Consider the following 9600-nt stretch of genomic DNA (forward strand, 5'->3'; position numbering starts at 1 on the left):
TCTGGGCACAATGGAGGAGTATCCTGAAGATGGAATAGGGCTGGATGGACAGACAGACAGAGGACACACAGAAGGACAAATGTCTTAGACATTGTGCTGGTGGTAGGGAGGTTTACTCAAAGGAAATAGGCTTTGCTGGAGGTTGCCATCAAATCAAGAGCTACCCCAGACTGAGCTTCAAGTGTCGTTTGTACGTATTATTTATGTATATTAATAATATGTACATCATTATGTCGAAACTGGAAGGAGACATAACACAGTGGCACCATAATTATTTTGGACTGACAGGGCTATGGGTGATTGGTATTTTGTTCTTCTCCTGGAAAAGAGTGGGATGACCGAGAAAGAAAGTGCACTCGCTGTTTTGAGACGGAACGTCGGGAAACACACAAAACATTAACTCAACATGCTCGAGAACTTAAGCTCGTGAGGGGGAGATCAGCTGCGTGGGGACGTGGCATAAAATAATAATACAGTGCTGCTACTGCGGCCCGCATTTGGAAAAGACAGCATGTGTAACATGGTGTGGAAATGCCACCCCTCACACGCACACCCCGAAACTCCCAGGATACAGCAGCATCAAGTCAGAATGTGATGGCAGCAGGTTCTCCCGATGCATACCACTAATTCAGTGTTAATTAATTAATTAACTAATTAAATTTTGCCAAATCCTTTTGCCATCACCTCTGCTATTTAATAGATGGTTTAAGTCAATTCTGTTTTTAAACGCAATAGTACATAGAAAGTAATAAGGAAGGCTACTAAGTAGATACGGTGGGGGAAAAAGAGCTGTAGTTCTAGCAAGGTAGTGTGGGGCTGGATACCGCTGGTCTGGTGGAGGCGGATATGAAGAAGCAGTTGGAGGAGTTAGAGTCACAGGTACTGCTTAGGTGGGATCTCTCCAGGCCGAAACTCCGAGATAAGAACACTCGTGCTAGTAGTTACTTAGTAAAGTAATAAAGGATCTGAGAAGAGAGGTGAGGAAAGACAAGAAGTAGGTGATTGAAGCGCCATCTATCCCTCTGGACCAGAGAGATTCCTGTAGAGAGTCTCATGGAGCCAATATCAAACACAGCCCAGAGTCAGCCCACATAGAGGGCCAAAGAGCAAAATATGCTAACTGCTGTCAGCTGTAAGCTGAAGGTTCAACTCTGAAACATCAGCTCCTGGGCTCCCTCACCTTAGAAAAGCAGGCCTCGGGTATTCTGAGCTTCTGGGCTTATAATAATATAATAATACCCGCTTATCAGTGAGAGCATATCAAGTGTGTTCTTTTGTGACTAGGTTACCTCACTCAGGATGATATCCTCCAGATCCATCCATTTGTCTAAGAATTTCATGAATTCATTGTTTTTAATAGCTGAGTAGTACTTCATTGTGTAAATGTACCACATTTTCTGTATCCATTCCTCTGTTGAGGGACATCTGGGTTCTTTCTTGCTTATAAATAAGGCTGCTATGAACATAGTGGAGCATGTGTCCTTATTACAAGTTGGAGCATCTTCTGGGTATATACCCAGGAGTGGCATCGCTGGATCTTCCTGTAGAACTATGTCCATTTTTCTGAGGAATTGAACATAGTTACAAGATACAATTTGCAAAACACATGAAACTCAAGAAGAAAGAAGACCAAAGTGTGGACATTTCGATCCTTCTTAGAAGGGAGAACAAAATACCCACGGAAAGAGTTACAGAGACAAAGTTCAGAACAGAGACTGAAGGGCATGACCATCCTGAGACTGCCCCACCTAGGATTCATCCCATAAACAACCACCAAACCCAGACACTATTGCAGATGCCAACAAGAGCTTACTGACAGGAGCCTGATATAGCTGTCTCCTGAGAGGCTCTGCCAGTGCCTGACTAATACAGAAGAGGATGCTCACAGTCATCCATTAGACAGAGCATAGGGTCCCCAAATGAAGGAGCTAGAGAAAGTACCCAAGGAACTGAAGGGGTTTGCAGCCCCCTAGGAGGAACAACAATGTTCCTGGGAAGGTTCTATGCCCCAGTATAGGGGAATGCCTGGGCCAGGAAGCAGGAGTGGGTAGGTTGGGGAGCAGGGGGAGGGGGGAGAGGATAGGGGATTTTTTTTGGAGGGGGAAACTAGGAAAGGGGATAACATTTGAAGTGTGAATAAAGAAAATATCTAATAAAAAGAAAAAGAAAAAGAAAAGAAAAGCAGGCCTCAGATTCAAGAGCCAGCAGCCACTGTCAGACTTAACAAAGATGGAGAAATGTGGATCAGGGCTCTAACAGAGGCTTAATTCTGAGGCTAAACTGAGACTTGAAGACAGAAGGAAATGGCTTTCTCCTTATTCAAGTCAAAGGAATTTATTGCTGGGTCTGTAAACCTCTCCAAAGCATCTTTCGTACTACCAAGCTACCGCTCCCTGACCCCAGAACCTTGCAGACACTGGGAGGCCTGACAACGCTCAGCAGGAATAGAGCCTGTCCTCACAGGCCTGGCTTACTTCATCAGCACCAGGCGGCCTTTTACGATATCATTAAGGAATAGACCTATCAAGCTAGTGTGGTGGTACATGCCTGTGACCCCCAGCACTAGAAGGCTAAAGCAAGGGGATTTTGCTCTGAAAGTTTGAAGATGGCTATGGGCTAGGTAGCAAGTTCAAGGCTAGGCTGGAGGCTTAGGAGACTCATCATAAAGGTTTGCTCAACGGTGTCTCTTTTCTTCTCTTTTTTATTATTGTGTGTGCATGCATGTTCCTGTGTGTGTATCAGCCGTAGTCACTCTGTAAATACAGTGTGCAGTCTGCCTTTTTTTTTTCCCTTTACGGGTCCTGGCTTAGACATCTATTAGTAGGCTAGGCAGAGAGCCCCTGAATCCATCTCTCTCTGTCTAAGTGCTGGGATTCTAAGAGCACGCTGCCACAATCGACTTTTCTTGAGTTCTGGGGACTGAACCAGGGTTTTTATGTTTACAAGGTAGGCATGACCAACTGAGCTCTCTCTCCAGCCTTCAGTGGACTTTCTAAAAGATTCTAAGGTTTTAAAACATAATTTTATTATTAACAACACAGACAAGTGAGAAAATAATTGCACTTTATTATTAATAATTAATGTGCGTGCATGCTGTGTATGTGTAAGTGTGAGTGCCAGAGTGACAACTCTCTCCTTCCACTGTAGACTCCAGGAAGCAAACGCAGGTATCAGGACTGCGCGCTCGGCAAGTACTTTTACCCACTGAGGCGTCCTGCCCAACTAAATGCTCATATCTCTTAAGAGAAATGTCTAGGAGTCAGGTGGTGATGACCCATGCCTTTTATCCCGGCCCTGGGGAAGCAGAAGCAAGTGGATCTCTGCGTTTGAAACCAGTCTGGTTTACAGAGAAAGTTCTAGGACAGCCGGGGCTACACAGAGAAACCCTGTCTCGAAGAAGAAGAGAGAGGGAGAGGAAGAGGAGGAAAATAATTTTTTTTTTAGGATTAGAAAAATGATTTATGTGTGTTTGTCTCTGTGTCCGACTGTGTTCGTGTGTACAGGTGTCAGAGGAGGCCAGAAGAGACCTTTTGATTCCCTAGAGCTAGAGTTACAGGCAGTTGTGACCCACACAATATGGGTACTGGGGACGAAAATCAGGAAAAGCGGCAAACGCCATTAAAAATCACAACATCCTTCTTCCCTTCTCCCCCCACAGTCCACCCGATCCATATACCCACCCTTGCTTTCTTTCAAATTCATGGCCTCTCTTTTTATTAACTGTTAATGCATGCATATATGTGCATATATGCATAAACACACATTCCTAATATGAGCTTCTCGGTCTGTTACTTGCATGATGTTTTCAGGGTTGACCACTGTGTATTGGAGAACCAATTGGTGTGGTGTGCTCTTGTCTAGGGCAAGACCATCTCTCCTTTGTTGCCTGGAGCAATGGCACTTTTTAAAAGGAGTCTTTACCCTTCTAAAAAAGTCCATCATGGTCCTTCTAGTAACACTATCCCTGGTGCCTTTAGAATGATTTATTGTTGGGATTTTGAGGGATTACAGTGTCTTGGTCCTGTTACTATATTTGTATACACATATTGTTGTAGATCTCCTTTCTGTCAACAATTATTCACCAAGCTACGTCTCATTAACTGTTGCGGGCACCTGAATTTACAGTAAAGATGGAAAGAACATCATCAACAACAAAAAGTCTCTGACCTCCAGGGAACTGCAATCTAAAGGGTGAGATGGCCAATAAGCACATTAATAATAAATACACAGGATGCCGGCTAGAGGTAAGTGCTAGGGTTAAAGCATGTATTAAAGGGACAGAGAGTAAGAAGCAGCACCAGGGACTGGCGTGGGTGTGTCACTTCCAGAGCATACGAGCAGACAGGACCTTACAGGGAGGGAAATTTGGCAAGGTCTGAACGAAGTTAAGGAGAAAGTCTAGTGACGGTCTGAGAACAGAGGGGTATGGAAAGAGTGAAGATCTGATGCAAGGGCATTCCTGAATAGGGGATGCAACAAACTAGCGTTCTTGACCTGGCAGAAGAATGAGAAGTGGGAAGACCACGCAGAGCCTTGATAACCCCAGGGAAACGGGAAACGTCTAGAGAAGGGTGAGAAGTGGAACCCTGGACTGACCCAGGAGCTCTTCAGACAAGAAGCACGCGGGGTAGGTGGAAACCTGGAGATCAGTGAGGTGGATGGTTGTAAAATCCAGAAGGACACCGAGGGGGAACTTAAAGTAGCTGTTACATCTTGTAGATGAAGTATTTGTTGACAGATTGTATGTGGGGCGTGACAGACACAGAAAGATGAGGTGGAGCTTCTGGCTTAAGCAAACGAAATACAGACCTGTTTCTTGAGAGAGAGAGAGAGAGAGAGAGAGAGAGAGAGAGAGAGAGAGAGAGAGAGACTGTGTGTGAGATGACTAAGGGGGAGACTGGAAGCTGCATTTGGACACAGAGAGAGCAAGTGTCTTGAAATAGGGTATTGCTATACATCCCAGGCTGGCCAGAAACTGGCCATATGCCAGCCTCGGCAACTTAAGAGCTAGGATTATAGATTTGTGTCCTACTACATATGTGGCTTAGACATTGGATTTTAAACCCCTGAAGTTTCAGATAGTTATTGGACACTCGAGTGGGGACGTAGTAGCCCTCTGGAGAGAACTTGAGGAGCTGTTAGCACGTAGAAGGCATAAGAGTGGATGAAGTTCCCAGGGGAATGAGTGGGAAAGAGAAGGAACAGGGAAAGGTGAGAAACAAGGGGACACAACAGTGGCCCAAGAGAGCAGGGAGGACCCCGAAGCTGTCGTGTCCCAGGGCAAGACAGAAAGTGTTTAATAATCAACCCTGCCAAATGCTAGTGACAGGTTGGATGCTGGGACCACAGAGGACCAGCAGGCCAGCAGTCTGAGTCGAGAGGGTCAGCCTCGAGGACATTTAGACTGTGCTCAGGAAAAATTGGAGACATTCACACTCCTTTGACAGCTTCTTTTTACCATTGATTTCTGTTCTGCTTGAAACCTAAAGAAATGTGCAGTTATTGCGTGTGGGGGGGGGGGGGAAATAAAGCCTAATTTAACAGACCTCCACTTAACTGACTGCTTTAAAGCTCACTCTTTGCACAGTACGGCATCCTATCTGAGATATTTAGTCAGTCGGTCAGTCAGGTGCTGGGGCTTGGTACCAACTTCAGGAGGTGGTTATATATATATATATTTGAGACAGGGTTTCTCTGTGTAGCCCTGGCTGTCCTGGAACTCACTCTGTAGTCCAGGCTAGCCTCGAACTCAGAAATGTGCCTGCCTCTGCCTCCCAAGTGCTGGGATTAAAGGCGTGTGCCACCACGCCCAGCTTTGAGCTGTGTTCTTAACTTAGTTGCTTGGACTGGCCTTGGGTTCACTATCCAGCTCAGGCAAGCCTTAAAGAGAGACTGCCGACCAGCACCACATTTTCAGATGTTGCTAGCTTGGGAGTGGGGGACACTGGAGGTTGGCCCTCCCTCCTTGTTCATGTTGGCAGATGCTGTACCACTCAGTCTTCTGCTTTCCTTCCTTCCTTCCTTCCTTCCTTCCTTCCTTCCTTCCTTCCTTCCTTCCTTCCTTCCTTCCTTTCTTCCTTAAAGATTTATTTATTTTATGTATATGAGTACACTGTAGCTGTCTTCAGACACACCAGAAGAGGTCATCAGATCCCATTACAGATGGTTGTGAGCCAACATGTGGTTCCCGGGAATTGAACTCAGGACCTCTGGAAGGGCAGTCAGTGTTCTCAACCGCTGAGCCATCTCTCCAGTCCTCTGCTTTACTTTTAACAAGAATAAGATACTGGCTACATCCTACAGCGCGTGTGCTGCTTGGAATCCTGTTTAGCTGGCCTACACGGTAAGCAGAGGCCTTGCAGTAAATGCTTAAGTCTCTCCTTTCTTTCTCTGTAAAGCAGAACACAGGAAGAGAGTGAGGAGCCTGCAGCCATGCTAAGCCCCTGAGCGATGCCCTGCCTTCTGTTTGAATCCAGTAGCAACAGAATGGAGCGATGTGAGGTCAAGTCCCTCTGCCTGTGTTCCAGGTGGGGCTGGCGGCGTAATTACTAAGTCAGGGTACAGTGTAAATTGAGTTACCAAAATGAAAGGAGAAATTGCTCCCTTTTTCCTTTTAAATTAAATCTTGTGTCATGTTCCCGGTCAGATTTGAATGCAATCCTGGCTTTTTAACTATATAAATTAGTCGTAATGTTTGCAATGCAACTTTCATTTGATTATGGATTTCTCTTTCATCTCGAACAGGAAGAAGCTATAAGGAAATCCACTCCAGCCACCCCGGTTAACGAGAATGAGGCAGAGTGTTATTCACAGCCTCCTGGTCCCAAGCTACAGTGAAATTGTTATTTTTTCCCTCTCCTTTAATAATAACAAATAAATAAAGGAGTAGGAAGAGAAGGTATGGCTGAAGTAGAGTTACTTTCATGAAATGTTTCTTCCACGGTGCTGGAAACCCTAAGATAACAGCCTCGTATTCAAATATGAAAGGCAGAAAATGTAATTTACTTAAAGCATCAAGTGAAACAGAATAGACGGTTATTATTTTCTTCTACATCATCCACAGTAAGCGAAATGTTCACAGTAACCAATGTACAAATACACTTGATGTTTGTTTTTTTTTTTTTTTCTTTTCAAATTTTAGTAGCTGATAGAGAAATAAAACTAGCAGTGATTTCCATTTAAAGATTATTTCTGTCGCTATCGCTAGACTGTGGAGCTAATTACAAAGCGTCTCTCCTCTGTGGAAAGCAGATGCCCATCTTGGTTTACAAGGAGAGAAACAACAGAAAATACTTAGTTATATAACCTCTCATTTCTGCTTCATGTCCAAAATTGTAATAGGACATACTGTTCATCTCTGTCCAATTGGCCCTTGCACGAGAGCGATAGTTTTTATCCTAATGTTCAGCTCCGTTAGCTGCTGATCTCTCTTAGCTGCCTGCAATGGCGCTTCTCAGGTGGCTTTTGGGCAACCAGTTCACCTCTTGGGGCACCAAATCCTCCCTCCTAACACTTCTAATTCCTTCCATTTTCGGGAGTCAAGCTATGAAAAATCTCATAGCACACCAGTGGAAACAGTTTAACAAGCGATTTCACACCTGCTTCGGGGCCCACAGGGAAGAGCCAGCAGGGGCTGGAGAGGATTGAAAGGCAGAGAGCAAGACATGGTGTCAGCCAGCTCTGAAGGCCGCACATGGAGGAAATCCCTATCGCTGATTTATCAGTGTGTGTGTCTCTGTGTGTGTGTGTGTTGTTGTTGTTTTTCCGAGACAGGGTTTCTCTGTGTATCCCTGGCTGTCCTGGAACTCACTCTGTAGACCAGGCTGGCCTTGAACTCAGAAATCTGCCTGCCTCTGCCTCCCAAGTGCTGGGATTAAAGGCGTGCGCCACCATGTCCTGGCTGTATTAGTGTTTTTATTTCCCTCACAGTATGCAATGGTCTTCAGGACGCAGGAGAGTAACCAAAGAAATTCTGAAAATTTGGTTAAAATTTTTGGTTAAAATAATTGGTTAAAATTTTTTCTAACCTTCAACATGCTTCATTTCCTTCCACAGTCCCCTTCTGGATATTTCTGGACAATATATATTGATCAGATTATTTGGGAGTGAGCCTCTGAGCTCCTAGTCAATATTTAAACTGCTTGTCTTTCCACTTGTTTGGGCCTGGAGGACCGTCGGGGGGAAGTAGAGGAAGAGAGACCACTGAGGAATGTCACGTTTCATTTGGGGGGGGGGGGTCAAGACTACCTCCCATCTGCCATTTTTAACATTTACCATAAAAGAAAATTAGGAAATGCTCTTTGTTTTTAAGGAGTACATTTCTGTGCTGCAGCCGGAAGAGTTTGGCTGTTGCAGTGTATGGACGGTATGTGCGGACTAGAGCCGAGGGCAGCTAAGTCTCAGTGGGAGGCGGCAGGCAGCGGGTCCACTCTATTGCCTGGATTCCGCATCCCCAGCCCCGTTTCCGACTCCGAGATGCGGTTGCCTCTGGAAATCACCTCATCACTTGCTCCCGGAGGCTCCTTCCCTGAATTTTGTGTCTGCAGAGGCTGAGACCTCTTCTAACCGTTGGTATCTTAGATGCACTGCCATTTTTTTTTTTCCTCTACGGTGCTGTGAACACTTGACAATCCGTATTATCTCACTGAATTTACTTGGCTGATGTTTCAACACTTCAGCTGCCAAGCCAAAAAACCCGGTTTCCACTTCTGTCTTCTCTATAAAATATGTGATTAGCATACTTTCTAGGAAGGCAGACTTTACTCCCACAGGCTTTTTCAAATGGAGATGAGAAATTACAGAATTAAAGGGCTCTAGTCAAAGCAAGCAGACAGGTTGGCTTCAGGGATGTCTTCCATAATCACTTCTCTATTTTAATCTTGAAAAAGAGTCTTTCATGGAACCTAGAGCTTGCTGATGAGACAGCAAGCCCCAAACTTCTGCCCATCTTTACCTGATCCACCGCTGGTGTGAGAGACATGAAACACCACGCCCAGTTTTTCTGTGGGTGTCGAGGGTCTGAACTCACGTCCTCATGCTCACAGAACAAGCACTTTACCCACTGAGCCAACTCTTCAGCCCAATAGCTATGTTTTTATAAAAGAATCTATAGGTTCCTTTAATATTGTTTTATTGTTATTAGTCTATGGTGGTTTCAATGAGAATGTCCCACTTGGGCTCCCGTATTTGAACGGTAGATGGTAGTGTTTGGGATGCTTAGGAGAAATGGCCTTGCTGGGCAAAGTGTCACTTCTGGTGGGCTTTGAGCTCTTAAGGCCTCTCCCTACTCCCAGTTTGCTCTCTCTGGTTTGTTCTTGTAGTTCAAGATGTGAGCTTTCTGCTTACTGTTTTAGGCTTCCTGCCTGTGGCCAAGCTGTTCCTGGTCTCTGAAACTGTAGGCCCAAACCAAACCCTGTCTTCCATAAGTCGCCTTGGTGTTTCACTGCAGTAACAGACGAGTGATGGATACTGCGTGCGTGTGTGCGTGTGTGTGTGTGTGTGTGTGAGAGTGTGTGTGTGAGTGTGAGTGTGTGTGAGTGTGTGTCTGTGTGTGTGTGAGTGTGTGTGTGTGTCTGTGAGTGTGTGTGTGAGTGTGTGTCT

The sequence above is a fragment of the Mus pahari genome, chromosome 4, assembly GCF_900095145.1.
Source record: "Mus pahari chromosome 4, PAHARI_EIJ_v1.1, whole genome shotgun sequence".
NCBI classification, from domain to species: Eukaryota; Metazoa; Chordata; class Mammalia; order Rodentia; family Muridae; genus Mus; species Mus pahari.